The following is a 19,256-nucleotide window of genomic DNA, read 5'->3' on the forward strand; positions in this document are numbered from 1 at the left end:
ACCTCAGAGATTGACATCCGTTGCTCTTAAATGCCTGCTGTTTTAGCACATATCATCAAGAAAGTATTTCTGTATTATTCTCCCTCTGCTTGGTAGCATATTACTTGAATTCTAAAGACGGTTCTCTTATACTGTCTTCAGTAATGAACATTTTGAGAAGCACTTAGTTATGTGTCTGAGGCACTCCAGTGTGAGTTTCTTGAGATCATAAACACAGCAACTTGCAGGATTTCTGCAGACCCACTTCTTTTCTTCGCACAACTTTTGTCACGTGAAATCATCAAGAAACTTTTGTTCCCTATCTTACACCCTGCACAGAGTCAAGTCTCTAAAGTTCAAGTTGTGCGCCAAAGGCTAAAAACTACCACTGATTTTCAAAGAGATGGGACTGGGGACCCTAACGATGTGGTTGAAACGTCTCTGAAAAGAGATTATGCGTTGTGATAGACAGGGCAGCGCTGAGAACAGCCAATGAAACAGCATGCAACTGAAGAGCTAATACCATGGCATCATCCCAGATTCAACAGATGTTTTCTAGGGGGATTGGATATCTGGTAATGGGAAATGGAACCTTTCTTTTCTATGTCACTGGTTTTAACACAGGCCAGTAGCAATGGAAAGTCAATAATAAGCAATTCTTGTTTGGTAGCTTTCTCCACTGCATGGTTGAAGAATGTCCTCCTGATTGCAGTGCACCAGGGCTGGCTGGTACTTCCCTGCACCCCGGTGGCGCTGCTGGTAAAAGGGCCTTGCACAGAAGTGCCTGGAAACCCTTTCCCCTGTGAGCCGTCTCCCAGGGAGGGATGAGGAACACCGACCGGGCATAGACTGCTCCTGCTAATGGTGTGTCTGCAGATAGTTAAATAACTCTGGCAGCCACAGAAGGTAATTTATCACTTTACACTATCATAAAATCTACTAGAAAATTAAAAATGCTAAAACACCAGACTCCCTAAAATCATTTACATGCAGGAATCCACATAATTGTATAGATTTTGATCTTAAAAATGCTATGTAAAAGGCATTCATCCAAAACTCTGAAAAGCCTCACATGCACATACACATACATATGAAGTAATACATAATGAGTGTCTCCCAACAAATATCAATAAAAGAGGTGGCAGCATTTCTTCCCACATTTCAACTGCAAGTTCAGCAATCAAAACAACCTGAGCCCCCTGTCTTGTCATCACCACCTGCCAGACAGAGCCACTACCTTTCTCTCCCTCAATTCCATATTCATCCTCCCTCCAGCATTTCCAGCATTTCTAGGAAGGTTAATCTGGATTGGTTCAAAGTGCACTGAAGTCATTGGGGAAAAAAAAAAAGCTGTAAGTGAATTTAGTAGTTTTTACATTAGGTCCTATATGTGAGTATTTTTCAATCTTATTCCTAAGGTTTGTTGCTATACCATTGCAATGTTCTGAACATAATAATGTTAAAACTCACTACAGTGTCTCCTAATATAAAGCAACAATTCTGTACAATTGAAGTGTTTCGCTCAAAAGGAATTTTCTTTCACTTGATTTCTTGTAAATACTTTTTTTCTTTTCCATTTGTGACTTCTAATTGTGTTCAAATCTTCATTTTAATGTGACAGACTACAAACAACATGCTTTTATTGCAAAAGATTTATTCACATCGATACTGATGCAAGGTCTCAGATTTAGTTTAGGGAAATAAAATATCTTGCAAATATGTTTATTTCACTTTGCAAAAAGTGCACTTTCCATTCCATTATGAACCTCAAATGCATAGCCACAATATATGGCCCACAAGGTGCAGTAATAGCACTTGGGAATCTCAGAAACACAGGGCATTGGTAAAATTACCAAGATGCTGTCACTATTTCTAGTTTCAAATGGAGGGAAAGTCACTCAAGGTAAACATGGCAGTGTAACACCTGGTCTTTAGTGGTCTCTCCCAGTCTCCTATGAAACTTCTAAGCACACACAAGAACACACAAATAGCTACATTCAACCAGACTAATGTATCTAACTTTCAGAGTGCTCAGTCCTTTGTGTAAGGAAGGGCTTGACCCTAATCTGGCCTTTCCCTCTGGATCGTGAGCCAGTCCATCTTGCAAAGAACTAATGAACCACTGCATTCTATGGTATTTTTAGAGCAAAAAGGATAAAAGATCAGCATGTTCACAGAATCACAAAATCATAGAATGTCTGAGGCTGGAAGGCACCCCTGGAGGTCATCTGGTCTGATCCTCCTGATCAAGAAGGGCCAGCTACAGCCAATTGCCCATGATCCAATTCCTCCTTTTGGAGACTTCATGATTCTCCCATAATCTACATGACTGCTACAACTTGTTCCTGGTCTGAGACAACTCAGAGGAGCTTTCTAATCTGAGTGAGGAGCGCACCCTGACCCGCTTTCTGTCTGACCTCTGCATAAGAATTAATACATATCCACAACTCTTTTAATGGTTAGTCTTTGGAAACAGTAACCTAACAAGAATGCTACCTTGATTAACACTAAAGCTTGTTGACACCAAGATTAATACATACCACATTCTCTAGTTGTGAAATGGTAGTGCCAGTGCCTTTGTTGAAAAACATGAAACAACTGTAGGCATCCTTTAAACTTATTTAGGAGTTTGTTGCATTTTCCTCAGTGCTTATCAGTCTTGAAAGAGGTTTCCTTTGGAAACAGTCATACCTTTAGGGAGGAACACATCAATCTACACAAGCAGCAGCAGCCTTAGCTCACTTGGTTCGGCTCTCTCACTTAGAAACCTCATTTCTGTTCATACCTCTCACTCTTCAGGAGCTTGATCACGTGCCTGTACACAAGGTTTTACTAAGTACAGTGTGAATCACGTAAAAATAATGCTGATGGATCAGCATTCATTTACACTTGGGATCTTGATGTGGTAAAGTCCAGATCATGACCCAGAAAACATGTGTCCATGTCTACTTCAATGCCTGAACAAACTGATTCCACAGAGGGCAAAAAAGTAGTCTTTACTACTTTGATTTTTTTTTTCTCCTTCCTGACTCCACTGTTTTTAGTTCCTTTCACTGCTCACATAAAACAGACAGTTCCCTTATGACATACTAAAATATTTATGTGCTAAGACTTCTTATTTAACAATGGCCAGAGATAGCCTTAATAAGCTGGTGAAAAACCTGGGTAGTCTGTGCAATTTTCCTATATGTGCTATTTTTTTTTCTAGTCGGTGTATGCATCAATGGAACAACAAAAAAACCAAAACAACCTAAGCCAAAACAAAAATCCATCTCAAGCCAAGTAACTCATCTCTGACCAATCCCTTCCCTCTTAGTGCTTTAGCATTGCAAAATACGCTGATATTATGGACATTAACATGCTCACTGAAATAAGGATCATTAGCTATTTGCTATTTTTAAATAAAGGAAATAAAGCTATGCATTACATTATGACTAATATATGTAAGAGTCACTCATATGGTAACTTGTAAATAAAACATTTGTGATTAATAGGTTTATATTTGTGGAAAAAGGCATCCTTTTGAAAGACTGATGCATAGGATATGGGCAGAAATTAATCTGCACTATTTAGGAATTAGAGCAGTAAAAACAAATACAGAGAATTTGAAAGTTATATCTAAGAAAGAGCTATGTGACCTTCATGAGCCCTTCGTCACAGAAGCCAGAATGGCACATAGGAAGCACTCCTGGAGGTAATTTGTACTGGTGCCCTGTTTTTCCTTGTCAGGAGCTAGAGACAGCCCAACTAGCAATCCAAAGATGCAGCAAGTAAGTTGCTCACTGTGATGCAAATTCAGATGAGTAAATTCATTGCACTGAAAAATTAACTCTTTTCTGAGGAATGCAGGTGACGTAACCACAGAGTGAATCCAGACCAACAGTGGAGTGTGCATTCTCAAACAGTAAGCTCAGAGAAGAGAGACATTTTGGAAAGCCTAGAAAAAACATTGGTTTTGGAATTTTGCACATTGCTGTTTGATTTGACTTTCACATGCTTTGCTGAGGGTGTGAATCAAAAGAAGAGATCCAAATCTGAAAATAGAAGTACCAGCTAAAAACAAGCTACAAGGTATAGCTTTTATGGAGATGTGTGTACCTAGGCCGCTAATTATGACAAGCAGCCCAGTGAGGCAGTCAGGCAAAGAAAAGTAAACAAAAGGATGTATCAGAGAAAGGAGCACCTCTCCTGTAGCAAACTTCATGTGTCATTGAGACTCTTGAGTATGAGAACCTGTGTAAGGACAAAATCCTTTTTTCCTTTCTTCGTAATGCCATTCTTGTAGATATGCAAGTATTAGAAGAAAAAAAGGCTACTTGGGAAGGGCTCATGCATAGCAAATTTGTTTTCCCCCTTCCCCACCAACTGTAATTACAACCATTCAGACAAAGCTGGTTTTCCCAGTAGGACTGGCTGAAAACGCACTTCATTTACATGGCCTAATTGGGCTTTTTTGGCCAAGGTTGTTCTATACACTGACACTAGGACTAGGTACTTAACATTGAAAAGTTCATTCTTGTGGTTTGAAGTTAAGGATTTCATTACTTTGAAGTTACAAAATTCAGAATGAAGGTGTCTCTTTTAACACTGGTGCTTCAGTAGTGTGTACATGCATAAGAATAATGTCTGTAATTATACTGGCCTCAAACAGCAAAGAGTCTGCAAATTAAACAGACAGTCATTTTATTTTTTTCTTTCTTTATGAGAAAAATAATTGTGATGTATATGCTATTGCATGAACTGTTGGTTATATAGTCTTGTGGCCTTCAGAAATCAGTACAGTGAGCAGATCAGCTATTCGTGAAGATCTACTACAGAAAAAGTTTAGGAAAAATCAGCTTCTTCTATATTCTATTTACATTAAGTAAGACTTGGTTATTTTTATCATTTATTATTTTGTTTGAAACTATCTTGTCTCATTCAGCAAGACACACAGTTCATGAATATGTATCTTATAACCTTTTCTAAGTCAAGTGCACAAGGTTTAGTTTCAGGGTCTTCCATATTGTACATGTCCTCTACAATCAAGAAAGGTTTTGCACAGTCATCAGTGCAAACTCGAGCCATGTCTAGAAAGAAAATTAACATAAATATTTCAGCAGACCTTGGTGTAGACAAGATTCCAGCAGCTGAACCTGTTTTTCCGCATATTTAATTGCCACAGTAATTAGAACATAAGGGTTCAAATCCACAAAGACATTTGGATGCCTAATTCTCATTCACTTCAATTGAGAGGTGGCACTTACGTCTCTTTATGGATGTAGAAGACACAGAAACCTCAAGAATCTTATCTGTTCTAAAACTCCCAGACAAATATTGCTATCAGCTTCTTCAGAGCAGCAAGAGTTTTATTTTAATTCCTGATGAAGGTACATCTTAAGCACAGAAAATTACATGACAACAATGGAGGCTGTACTTGTCTCTCACCTCTTTTCCACCCATCCAACCATTTTGAACCCAGATCGTGAGATGCTTTAAGAAACAAAAATATCAAAATTTTCTCTGGTGACTGCTGGAAAATAAAGCTGGCAGTTTAGGCTGTTCTGTGGTCTGATAAAACCTCATGAAGATGGTGGGACAAGCATGGCTCTATACCCCTACTTAATCCCCAGATGTAAAGAGAAACTGTGTTCACACCGCCAGATGTAAACCCCTAAGAATGAAGTTTCTGGACCTGCGTTTGGCTGTCCAAGTCTGGGCTGATGCCCAAAGGTTGGACCCACTGTGCTGCACTGTCCTGCTCCTCCCAAGTCATACATCCATATCTCTTTGCTCAAGCTGTGCCAAAATTCCTCCAACTGCACTGTAAGCCATAGAAAGTAGAAAATTACCTTGTCTCTTTTATTAATTGCCAGTTGAAAAATATAGTATCTGGGACAGGGAAAAGGGTGGAATTTCCTTCTTTTTAGGGACTTTGTCTGGAAACAACAGCTAACCTTCGGAGGCATGTCTCCAGAGCCACCTGTGTGGGCAACAGAGAGAGTGATGACTACCATCAGCTGCCATTGGAAGGAGTTTCTCTCTTTTCACCCCTAACTACTGAAGAAGCCCAGCCTCTTAGTTTAAGCAACTGGGTTTGTTATTTGTGTGATATGAATACACACCCAGAGTTACATGATTAATCACAATCTCCCCACCTTTCTTCTTTAAGCTTCAATCTGAGTTTTGCCTACATATGTCGTGTAACCATAATGATACTTGCTAAATAAATGTTAGAAATAGGAAAAGTGTATCTCCCAAAAATAGAGCTTAAAGCCAGAAGAAACCATTACAAGCTTTGGTTTTTCTTTCTGCATAATTCTGGCCACAGAACACTCAGTACTGGCCGTGCCAGGCTATAACTGCTGTGTGAAGATAGTATATCTTTCTGAAGATGTCTGTCTTGATTTAAACACTTCCAGTGTTGAAGGATTCACAGCACTCCTAGGTAAGTTGTTCCAGTGTTTAAATACCATCACTCTTTAAAATGTCCCTGACCTGATTTAGTATAATTTCAGCTTCCAGTTCTACTGTGTTTTATTTTATTTTGTTTTAGTTCAGTTTAGTTTATTGACCTATTTTATTCTAATGAGACCCTCTCCTCCATATACAGACTTACAGAGTATAGTTTCCTTCTCTCCCTTAAAGCAAGCAGATGAAGTTTCCTTCATGCCTTATCTTGGATAATTTCAGTATCTTTCTCTACGTTTTCATCATTCATTTAAATATTTTTTGATATATAGATACTACACCCAGTCAAAGGTTAGACTTATTCTGTTCCCTTTCAAACTTAAGTGCTTTTCTTACTTCATGTCCACTCTTAGTGCAAATACTTACTTCATTAGTATTTGAGATTCACATATAACTAATATAAACATATCTGTCCAAGCAAGACCCCAGGGATTGACTTTTTTTTTTTTAATTTAGACTTATTTGTCAATACCGAATGTTTCAAAATCACTTCCCACTCTTTGTAGAAAACTGTTTTCTTCTTTAGGGCTTTTTCTTCTTTTTTTCTTTCTTTCTTTGAAAAATTCTTTGAAAATTACTGGAATAAGCACAACATACTTCATTCTCAGACTTCTCATGGCAAGAGCCTCACTAGCATAATTTACTAGAGGCCCTAAAAATAAAGGATTTCCTTTCTAATGGTAACAAAGAATCAGTCATTAGTTGTAGTTTCTGTCACAAGCCTGGGCAGCAATATCACTAAATAGTACAGAGTCACTTTTTCTATACTGACTATTATTGCTTGGGCTTTAATGAGAAAATTCTGCCTGCTGAGACACCAAGTTATAATCTTTCAAATGAAACCGAGCTAATAACTATTCCCATGACAAGACAAATCTGCAGGCACTAACTAAGTTAGTGGCTATTATGCTTAACACTTAATCTTGAATATGATAGATAGGAAGTAGAACTAAGGGGAATATTGAACAGCAGAAGAAAGTGTTCCTCTGAGGTGATAACTAACTTGTGACAGGGCCTTGAACATCTTTCTTTGCATTCAAATCAAAGCAAATAAGTAATTTAGTCCTCTGGAAGTGCCAGATGTAAGATTTTCACAGGTTTTGTCATCATGAGAACTTCTAAGCCCAGACACCTGCATCAAGCAGGTTCCAGGGGGGAAACCCAAGTGAAGAAGAAAGAAGACAGCCTGTGCATAGCTATGCCGCAGCGAGAGCAGGTCTGCAGCAGCTTGGGGCACTCACAGGGCATCCCCTGTTTGATGGAGACAGCACCTACTCCTGTCACACAGGTCTATGAGGTGCTTCACAGACCAAGCACCTATTTGTGCACCAGTATCAGCAGATTGCCACTTATCTTGTGCTGGTGGTCAGTGTTTGTGGATCACCATTCTGCTAGAGGTCCAACACAGGTGACCAAGGTGCCAGGAGGACAGCAACCCCGCCATTCCCACTGCTTATAGACCAGCTCCTTTCAACATCTGATTTCCAACAGAAATGTGCTACAGCATGAAACTTCAGCTGTGGGTGGAACAAAACCCACAAGCACATCTCTGTGCCACCAGGTTTCATCCCTAGCCTGTACCATCCCTAGAGCAGCTGTTAGCCAGTCAGCCTCAGACCTATGCTCAGCAACAGGGGCTTGGGTGGTGCTGACTGAATGCATGTTTTTAGTTCTTTGTGGTTTTCTAGAGATTGTCGAAGTTAGTTTTATTCCAATTTGAAAGCAGATCAAAGCTATTCAGCACCTCCATTTCTCTTGAGGATGAGGTTCCTGGAATGGCTGAGCACTGAGGAGCTCTAAGTGCCTGCCATGGCACAGCAGCCCAAAAGGTGCTTGTGTACACAGAAGTGAACAGAGAGCAGATCACAAAGGACAAGATGGATAACAACAGATACAGATGCCTGGTCACTGAAGAGCATGACATGCTGGCACAGTGGCACCTTCAGTGGCACATTCCTTTCCATCCTTTTCTGCTTTTATTTGTTTGCCTGAGCAAATGTCTTAGGAAACTTTTTTTTAAAAAATGAATTGTTTTTTAAAAAATTACTTCTTTAAATGTCAAATATAAATTGTGACTTATTTTAAACAATGTGTGTGTTTTAACCAGCTCTTTGACATTAAAAAGCATATTTTGTCTCACAACCTGCTTAAAGCAAAACAAAAAGTTAAGCTACAGCTCTTTACAAACAATGAAGGCAATAAATACAGTAAATTACTGTTTTATGTGAGACAATATACTAATGTTAACTGAAGCAGTGGAATTAGAAAACAAACTCCCTCTGGGAACAATTCTCACACCCTTGTTTTAGAAGGAAGCAGAGTTTACTCATAAATAATTTAATGCATTTACTCCTGCTAGACTGGACTGACAGGTCTTCCATATACTGAAGCTTTGCTTCTCTGATAATTGCAAACTTTTTGAACTGAGAAAGTTGTCAACTACAAAGGTCTGTACGGTCACTGTAGGACTATCTAGGAACATAAAGATGTGCTCTATAACACAGTATTACTGAATTTAGCTGTCATGCCAAACATCATTTAATAATAATATTCCTTCAGACCTATTTCTGTTTATGAGCATGTAAGTAATCTCTTCTTCAGAGTCATATAAAAATCCCTTAGCAACTTTAACAGTTGCCTACATGAACAAGCAAGAGAAAGGAAAAGACGCATTATTATCTGGGTTTATTTAATGCAGTTCAGCCACTAGAATAAAAAAGAAAACAAGGCAGCTGAGTCTGTAAGCACAGCATGATCTGTGCTTACAGACTCAGCTGTACAGCAGTACAAAAGAATCAGAACAGAAACAAGAGCTGTATAAATTGTGTCCCCTGTTACCTGCCTCAGAAAGTGGCCTCACAAAATACTGAACTTTGTTATTAGATTGGTTAACTCTTCCTCTTCATATCTAATTTTCGTACTTTTACCTACTTTATTCACAGTGTTGCTATATCTTCTCTCAACTCACAGATACAGATTCAGAGTTTGTCAAACCTGTTTTCAGCACTGAGAGTACAGAGCTATTGTAATCAGTGGCTTCTTCTCTCATCCTTTTGACTTAATCTATCTCTATTAATCACTCAAATGCATGTTCATATGCATGCTATGTACCATCTGTCCCTAAATTCAACCTTTATGTGGCTTTTCTTTTCACAGATGACTCTCAGGCATCACAGCTACCCACAGATTTCTTAAGACTCGAGTGGAAGAGAACTCGGAAACTGGTCGTTTGACTCAAACAGTAAGAATTTTGGCACTGATTTTTCCAAAGATTATTATTCACAGTTGCTTATTCCCTGGACGGCCAGGGCCAATCTTGGAGACCATAGGCACAGATCTGTCAGCATTTCAGAGCCTGCTCTAATCTAATTTGTGGCTGTGCAAGACTGCTATTTAGACTGGTCACTAAGTAGCTGCAAGCCTTGCTCCAGTCTCGGGAGGCGAGACCATTAGAAGCATTGTGAAAGAGCTGAGTAACCGTAGCACGAGGGGAGGCCACCACTCCTGACACAGCTCTAGCACTTATCCTTCCTGTGGAGCTCCCCAAACCACTCCCACCGGTGCAGGAGTTACCACTCTTCTTGTGCTACTCACTGCAATCCGAGGAGCTGGAGGACGATCTGATGCTGCTATTGCTGGTCTAGCCCTCCCACAAATTCCAGCAGGGAAAGACAGTGAAAATTATCTGGGAATGAGCTGAATCAGCTTCTTTTGTGTAGGTGCCATGGCCGCACCCGCTGTGTGGCCAGTTCCACCCAGCACTCACCAGCTTCTGAGTAGGAATTGGTGAAGGCTTGTGTGTTTCTGGACTTCCCCCCATGCTGGGAGACCAGTAACCCGGGTCTGGGAGTAAAAGGACTAAATTTAGGTCTCTGCCTTGGGTTTTTCATAGGCAAAAATTGGATCTCACCATCTCCATGGGATCCTGGAATGAGTATGTAAAGGCCTTCACAAGAGATAGAGTTGTGATGTGCAGATTCTTTGTTCAGGATTTACAGGAAATTGGCCAGTGGCTGCTGGTGCAGGAGGGCCCGGACTTGCAAATTCCTTGGTCAGTGGTCATGTGCTACATTCCTCTGAAGACAGGGAGAAAAGCACAAACCTCAGCACCGTCATCTTGGGATCTGCCTCTGTAAAGGAAAGCAGCAGCCCAGCAGCTGGCAGCCTCCACCTTTTAGATGTATAAATGAGTGATGTTTGAACGTGCTCCTGAACCGTGTTACAACCACGACCCAAAAGCATCTGGGGCACACACGCTTGAGTACAATCACAGTGTCTTAGAACATTTTTAAGTACGAAGAGCAAAAGGCTGATAAATTGCTTCTGGACACTCATCTCAAGCATGTGACGCCAGCTCAGAATCTGTCACCATTTTCAAGTTGCAGTACCTTTATCTCTGGTGCCCCACCCCAACAGGATTTGCACACAGCCTTTCAGATACCTGCACCCAGGAGTGCTCAGGGTAGTAAGCGCTGTGCAGCACCCAACGTCAAAGAAAATATCAACAGCATGTTGAATAACTGGTTTGATGTGTATGCTTCACATAGGTGATTTTCAGTGGGTCATCACCCTTCTATTGTACTCTTGTTTCCTAGAAATGCCCTGAAAGGGGCACATTTATAGTGTCTTGCTGATAGGAACATTCCTACATTTGTCAAATACAGAACATTGATGCCACTAGTGTTTTAGCTTGTGTCTGATTTAACTGAATAGTCAGACTTGAACTGGGTAGAGAATAGGTTAGTCTTACTGTCATTTTTGTTTGTTTGTTTGTTTGTTTTTTGTAGGATCTATAAGATACAAAGGGTTGCTACAGAGACGAGAATGAGACACTGAGAGACTTCATCTCACAAAAAGAAGTAGTTGATCATGGTTTCACAGAGGGCACTGTGATGTGCCTGTCTGATATGCATGACCTTGTGTTAAAGAGACTTCTGAAAGTGTTCATGCTGCTATTTACTGGGTATCAAATTAGGTATATGTGCTTATTAAGAGAATAATATGTGAGTTTGCCTATAATCGTTGTAGCTAATATTGTTATACCTCAAAAAGTAAATGGAAATCTTTCTCAATACATTTTCAATGTGTTTATGTGAATGTACTTCCTGTATAATTATGGGCATTTTCATCACAGGAGTATATACGGGCTAAAATTTACAGATAAGCTTAGTCTCATCAGTTTTGCTGAACCACTGGAAGTTCAGCCAGTATGTTTTTTCATATAGAGGAAAGAAAAAGATTTTAAATGCAAAAAAGCAATCATGAAACTTCAAGAGGTAGCAATCAGGGCTTGAAACTCAGAAGCTCTAGAGGTGTGCACTCAAAATCAAACAACAACTTGACTTGATTTCAAACCTTAGCTCCACCAAGCCTCCTAGGGTCTGGGATGGTCCATCTAATATATGCCTGACTCATGCCTATATATTAGGGTGTTTTAATTATTACATCTCAGAGTTGCCATAAGAATGCAAATATTCTCTATTACCAGTTTTTGCAGTCAGAGACACAAAGCAAAAATCACATATAAATGTTAAACTTGGAAATATTCAGATTTGTGCATCCAGGGTAAAATATTCCTGGAATTTAAGAACAGCATTAGCTAAGTGATTATCTAATATACAATGGCAATACAGGCTTAAGTATTTTTTCTGATTTAATTCTTGCTTCATCTCCAACAGCTGTGGTTTAGTAAGGCATCCAACCCCGATAAAAGTAATTCCTGTGATAGAAGCTATACCACAACGCTTGGCACTTTGTTCTAATGTTAAAAACATGTTCCATATTTCTCATGGAATTTGTTTAGCTTCTCCTTCCAGCCATTAGATTGTGTTATGTCTGCTGAGACTGAGAAACCCTTTATTATCAAATTTTGTTCTCATATATGCATATGTGTATATATATATATTTCTATATATTTATATCCAATCAAATCCTTTATTTCTCCCATATATGTTAATGCTCTAGGAACCTTGAACTCTTCTCTCTGCTAAATCATGAGCAGCAGAACTGGGCACAGTAATTCCAGTGCAGTGGTAATTTAACTTTGGCAAAGATTTCCAAAATGGCTTTTTGTCTACAGCATCACTATTACAACTCATATTAGACTGACTATCCAGCTCAACCATTTAAGACTATTTCAGACCATGACCTCAATTCTTTATGGATTGCTTTCCTTGTTCTTGTGCTCACAACATTGCCTTTTCCCATCCTGAAACATTTTGGTTCACCACAACTAGCTTACTAGGTCATTCTGTACCAACAGCCTGTATTCTGTGTTATTTATCTTTTGTTCAATCTTTGCACCATCTAAAATGTGTAACTTTTATATCCCACCCAAGAAATTGCTAAAAGCATTATAAGCAGTAGGCCAAGCTAACTGATGGTTGCAAAGACTCAGGAAAATCAGAGTTCTCTGATTTTTTAGTACAGTATTAGCTTTTTTTTTTAGATTGCTCCTTTTTCCCAGTGTTTCCTAGTCAACTCTTTAAAAGTTGTTGTTATTATATGCATGTTATTTGGACTTGCTGATTTTAAAATGACTAATTCTGGTAGCTCTGTTTATCATCATTCTCCCTCATTCCTAAAGTGGAAAGTTTCAATTAATATATGGTACTATCACATTTTTTTTCCCTCAAATATAAACCATACGCACTTATATAGCACTTTTGCTCTTTCTCTATTGGTCAAAATTGTTTAGTAATCAGTCAACACTGTCATTTTGATTCTGTTTGCCCTCAGTATTCCTAACATACTCTTTTTGTTACCTTTACCCATTTTCTTCTGAGTTCTTTTGCTCTCCACCTCAAATTTATATACTTCCTAACTTATTGTCACTGCTGTCATCTTTTTATTTCTTTGTGTAGGCAGATAGACAGTTTTAGAGAGATACATATTGGGGAAAAAATTGAGAAGTATTTGTGATAATCTTTAGAGAAGGTTGAATTTCCCTGTAAGCCATACTGGTTTTTTTAATCCTCTAAACATCCTTTTTGACTTGGAGAGTGGTGGAACCTCTAGTAGAGTCAACCAGTAGAACAACTCCTGGAATAGTAGATCAACTTCTACTGCTTTGTCTGAATTATTATTTGTGTTCTTCTGTTTACTTCCACCCCCATCCCACCTTCACACAGAGAGGATTGTTTTCCACGTAGAAACACTCATAGCAGCATGGAGAAGCCAGCAGGGAAGGACTAATGAAACAGAGGTATGGTGCAGAACATGTAATTAGATTTGAATTTGTAGTGTAACAGCAGAAGAGTGTAGCTGACGGAAGTATCAACTATGCAAGAAGACATATAGTGTAACATTATTTCCCTATAGCTCTGGTCTGACCATGGACAAATTATTATATTCAGTCTTGGGCACCTCCTTAGTAATTTAGAAGGAATTCAGAGAAGAATGACAGAGTGATTACATGCTGATCAAATAAGACTGAGGCTATGGACACGTGAAAAGAGCTCAAGGCTTGAGCCTGGAGCAAGATGTATCATTGCATTTCCGTACAAAGAAGCTAAGCATGATTATATGTATACAACACAATCTAAATACATAACTCTGGACTATATATCTACAGAGAGTTACACATAAAATTTGTGTTAAAAGAATGTTCAGATTGCAAAATCAAGCATTCAAGTGGTAGGAAATGCCAGTGCAATTTTAGCTTGGTGCCTTTGGGAATATTCATGATGATACAGCCTGTAGCTGTATGATCTGTCAACAGTGTATTTTTTCATACTCACATCCTGGCTAATGTTTACCTCTGCTTGTCTGATCTCTGTTTTGGTCTTCTGCTTGCCACAGCTCCTGCCTCCCCTATCTCATCGTCTCCTCCATCCACTGTCTGACACTTCTTCTATTTGTCCATAATCCTTGCTCCCTGCTTCTTAAGCTTCTCTTTTGGCTCATACCACTTCCTTCTTCTAGTCTTCTCTTAGCATTTCTCACCTTCCTCATCTCTCCACATTAGTCAGGCCATCCCTCTATACTTCCTACAAATGCCAAAGTAAAGGGAATCCTGAGAACACACAAAAGCCCAAATTCCTGCTCCCATGCATGATATTCAGGCCCACAAAGGCATGAACAGCTGGGACAAAAATTATAAAGGCTTTTTCTACCTTTTCAGGTCTCTTAAAGTAAGCTCAGCCACTCAAGAGGAGGCAAGGTTTTGTAAGAGCTCTTTTGTTGTTGAGCTTGCTGAATTAAGGTAGAAATTTTGAAGAATGTAATCAACATAACAAGGGTCTTATGTGTAAGTAGTGGATTTTTTTTCCCTTGGAATTGCGTAGTTTGACAGGGTTGTCAGGGGGTGACAAAAAGCATAGGCCTAGTTCTAGGGGTCATCTTCTCCAGAAACTGAAAGTCAAGTGTGTGCTGCAAGGCACGTGTCTGTTACAGCTTCTCAAGAGAAAAGAATGTATTTTTTTCTCTCTTGTGATAGACTTTTCCCCCTTAATCCCAGTTTTAGGGAAGGATGACTTGTGCTATTCTGTACTCTCCAAAAAAATAAGCTCAAGACATTAATGTGGAGACTAAAAATTCTGTCCAAATGGTCAAAGGTTGACATATCAGCATGGAGCAAGAGTAACAAGAAGTAATGGCAGCCGTAACTGTAGATGGGTCTAACAGCCCTTCTGTACCATGGAGAGAAAAACTGGCGACACAGTGGCTTGGGGGAAAACATAACACCCTACAAATATCTGGCAAGTACAATGGAAAGGATGGACACAAATTATTTAGGATTCCCTGAGTGGAAGTTAAAGCATGAAACAGTGGTATGAAATAAGCTCATAAGGGAACAAATGCAAACCCTTTAAATTTGTTTCTGCACAAAAATATGAAGTGTAGTATGGGGAATATGAAGTGTGGCACAGAGGAGGAGCTGGACTGGATGATTTAGTAGAACTTTTCCATCTCTTTTCTCTTAACTAATGGCAGAAAACTTACCAATGACCAATATGAAAAAAAAAAAATCCTGCACACTTCATCCAGTCCCTCTCTGTCTCTTTAGGTGGAGACTCTGCTCTCCTTATGTATCCAAAGAGAGAATGGATCAAGAAGATGAAGAAACATCTTCAGTCAGTAAAAGAGTTGCAGTCCTTCATGGTTTAGCTGTGGGCAAAAGGCAGCCAAGCTTCTTCCTTTAACCAAAGAAGGAACATTTAGTGGAGATTCACATACAAGAAGATTAATAAAACATCAAGACAATACTTTTACTGCTGTGTAATTTATACAGTCTCTTGAGAAGGGGAAAAAGAAAAGAGTCAAAATGTATTTTAATGGCTGCATTAGAAATGGACAGGATTATAGTTTACAGCTTTTATATTACTTCTGCACTTTGTAGAGAAATATATTATAAATTTTCAGTGATAATTTAAGGATTTAACTTCTAATCTAGTCTTCTAGGCAAAAGAGTATTTAGTTCTCCACACCTACATTCTTTTGGATAGGTAAGGATGGCATGAAAAGTATCTCCTAAAAATTAATAACTTGCAGTCTGCTCAAATTTTCCATCTCATTGTCTCCTCCCTTCCCAAATAAGAGACCCTTATTTTATGATATTAAATAGCCTTAGAATGAAACAGCTTACACATTCTTAAAGGAAACTATTTCCTGATAGCAGGTTCTTCAATACCAGCTGCTTCAGGTGGAGACAAATTCCTTTTGGGGATTACACGCATTTCTAAATATTACCTGATGTAACTCTTACAAAGACTATACTCAATTATCTGATAAGGTACATGATAAAACTTCTTATGACCTAGAGCCACGAGACTAAATCTTCGGTCAGAGACAGGGTGGATGTGGGACTCAGGGAGCAGTTTATGGGTGAGAGATGGCAACTGTTTCCTATATGGCCCAGGACTGGAGTAGCTGGGTCCAGCGTGGTGTCCTAAGGTGATTTCCTGGTGTCAGTCACAGCTCACATCCTCCCACAGAGAGGACTAAGGTTACTTAGGAGACAGCCCCGCAGTAGTAAAGCCATGATGAAGAAAGCCAGAAAAGTCCCAGCATGGAGTCATACTTGAATGTGTGAACACTGTAGTGGGAGCTGCTGATCTCCTCTCTCTGGTCACCAGTGCTGGGACATGAGGAAACAGAGTGAAGCTGAGTCAGGGAAAGTTCAGACTACGCCTTAGGAAAAGGTCACCAAGAGCCTGATCAGTCACTTGAACTGGCTCCCCAGGAAGGTGGACATGGCACCAAGCCTGAGAGGGATCTAGGGCCATCTGGACAATGCTCTTAGTCATACAGTTTAGTTTTAGGTAGTCCTGTGAGGAGCAGGGAGTTGAACTTGACCCTTATAGGTCCATTTCAATTCAACATATTCTATGATTCTATGTATGTACATTGAGCATTATAGGTTGGGCAGCCAATTACAAGATAATAATAGTAATCCGCTGTTACAGTTGAATAGGGGTTATATTTACAAATCTTTTTGTCTGAGATGTTTGACACTACCACAGACAGAAAAACAGTAATTATGAAATAATAAATAATCTTGTTCTGACTTAGAGGTGGGCAAAATAGCTCTAGGGCTTCACAGACCTTTTATCTCACTTTCCAGTAACTTTCAGCCTCAGTAGTGGACACAGTGGTGGGAGCTAGTGCTATTTCTCAGTTTTGTGTCATTCAACTGTCACAGGCAGAGCCAGAGCTCCAGACAGTTTATTAAAGAAGCTCTGCCATTGAGTTAAGAGATGCTTTCTAAACTCCTTCTCAGAGAGGAGTCAATGTGTGGATGGATCCTGTCTTAGCCCCAGATTTTGCCAATGATTTATGTGCAACGAATTATACAGGTGTAACTGAACCTTTATACAACTTTGTCCTGCAGAATTAAGGATGGCAAACCAGATATATTTTTATAAATATATATGGTTTATCATGATAATGATTAGATGAAAAGATCTTAATGAGAATTATTTACTACAGAATATAGTAACTGTAACAACTATTATAATATAGTGCAATATGAAGCAATATTGAAAAAATTATATTAAAAGCAATTGTATTAAAGCAATTTTATTAATGTTAGCAGACACAATTATTAAATAGAGATTGATGTTTTACTCACTCATACCAACGACAGTGTGCAAGTCTCTTTAGCTCAGCCTCAAGGAATAACCTTTAGGGGCTTCCCCAGTCAAGGGAGGAATCTCCACGCATATACCCCAATAAAGGATATATTAGAAGACCCTACTCTTAAAATTTGGCACTGGGCTTTTATATATGACTGTCATATGTCTCCAGGCCTGCTGTGTTAGGTCAGCAGCTTTAGATAAGTTATCAGTAGTATCACCTGTTTAGTCCTTTATCCGGGTATTTTACCGGGTCTACCTTATCTTATCTCAGTATCAGGATGTTTAACTTTGGGATTGATGAGTCAGGCTGGTTTCAGCATTGTTCAACACCAAAAACAGCATGACACCCCCTATTCATTTACCACTGATAGCTTTGCAAATAGGGCATTGTTCAAGTTGTGCTCCCCACTCTAGGCAGAGCATCCTGGTGCAGCAACATACCCCTTTGAGCTGGCCTGTGTGCCACCAGTGGCAAATACAGCATAGGACGGTCCCTGTCCGAGTTCAGATCATGTCCAGGTTCATGGCTGAAAAATGAACCTTTGAGAATTTTGGCTTAAAGGTTTTTACTGTCCCAAATTCCATGTTATTCTGTTTTCTCTAATGTAAGAGCTTTCCTTTCTGTATTATTTAAATATGCAGCTATACATGATAAAACGTTTTACTTGTAACTGCTTCCCTATTTGCCAAAAGTATTTCTTAAATCCACCTTCTTCCACAAAGTCTCTCATCTCTGATCTGCATAAAAAGTGCATCATGTTAATTCAGATTTATTAAAAACCAAACCTGCTCAGCTATAGGATTAACACATATTCAGATCATGATATGCATAATTTGAACTTAAGGTCTATCACAGAAGTTGCATGTTTAGAAACTTATAACTTTCTGTTATCATCTACACTCAGCTGACTAAATGTGATCCTAAAATTATGACAGTTGCAAAACCATGGATTCTGAAGCTCACAGAGTATCCTCATTGAGGCAAAAGCAAATGATATAAAAGGAGTTTTGAAAAAATAAAGTAGAACACTGACTGGTGACTGATGCCTTTATATTTGCTGTCTCTGGGAATCAAGAAAATACAAGTGAAAATCCAGGGGGCACTTTCAGGGAAAGATTTGTTTCTCATTAGAAAGGAGCAGGTTTGTTTCATGTATGAGGAGAAGAAATCTTGCAGCTCCCTATTCCTCTGGCTCTTTATATGGATGGTTGGTATTACCCATTCCCACCCTGCTGCTCTGCAGGGTCTGGAGTGACTGATGTTGGACAACAACCATGGCACACTCTTACGGTCTGTAAGTTTTATAGAATACCATGCAAAGACAGGACCAAGGCTTTTCCAGGGGCAAATTCCCTGAAAAACAGTATCAATAAGGGTGGGTGCAAACAGATGGAGAGTTGATGTGGCTCCTTTTCCAGTCAGTGCTACTGTTAGGAGTAAGCACTGGAACTCCTAGCAGCTCCCTTACTTCTTACAAGTCATTCCAGTGAAACTGAGTCTTCCTGAGATGTTTTGATAGGCACCAGGATCTGAAGAGGTGGACAGGAAACTGCTCAGGGTTCTGCTCTCAGCTCTGTGGGGCAAGATTTCAATAAGAGGACAGATAATAATAGCTGTATTAGTACAGGAGGGATAAAAGTAGTCCTGTTACATAGTGCAACCTTTTTACATCGACAAATAAATCATAATACAAAGACAGCAAGCCCCAAAGGTCTTTTATTCAGGTGTTGTTAGTTAAAAGAAAAAAA

This window comes from Coloeus monedula (genome assembly GCF_965178545.1).
Source record: "Coloeus monedula genome assembly, chromosome: 1".
Taxonomy (NCBI): Eukaryota; Metazoa; Chordata; class Aves; order Passeriformes; family Corvidae; genus Coloeus; species Coloeus monedula.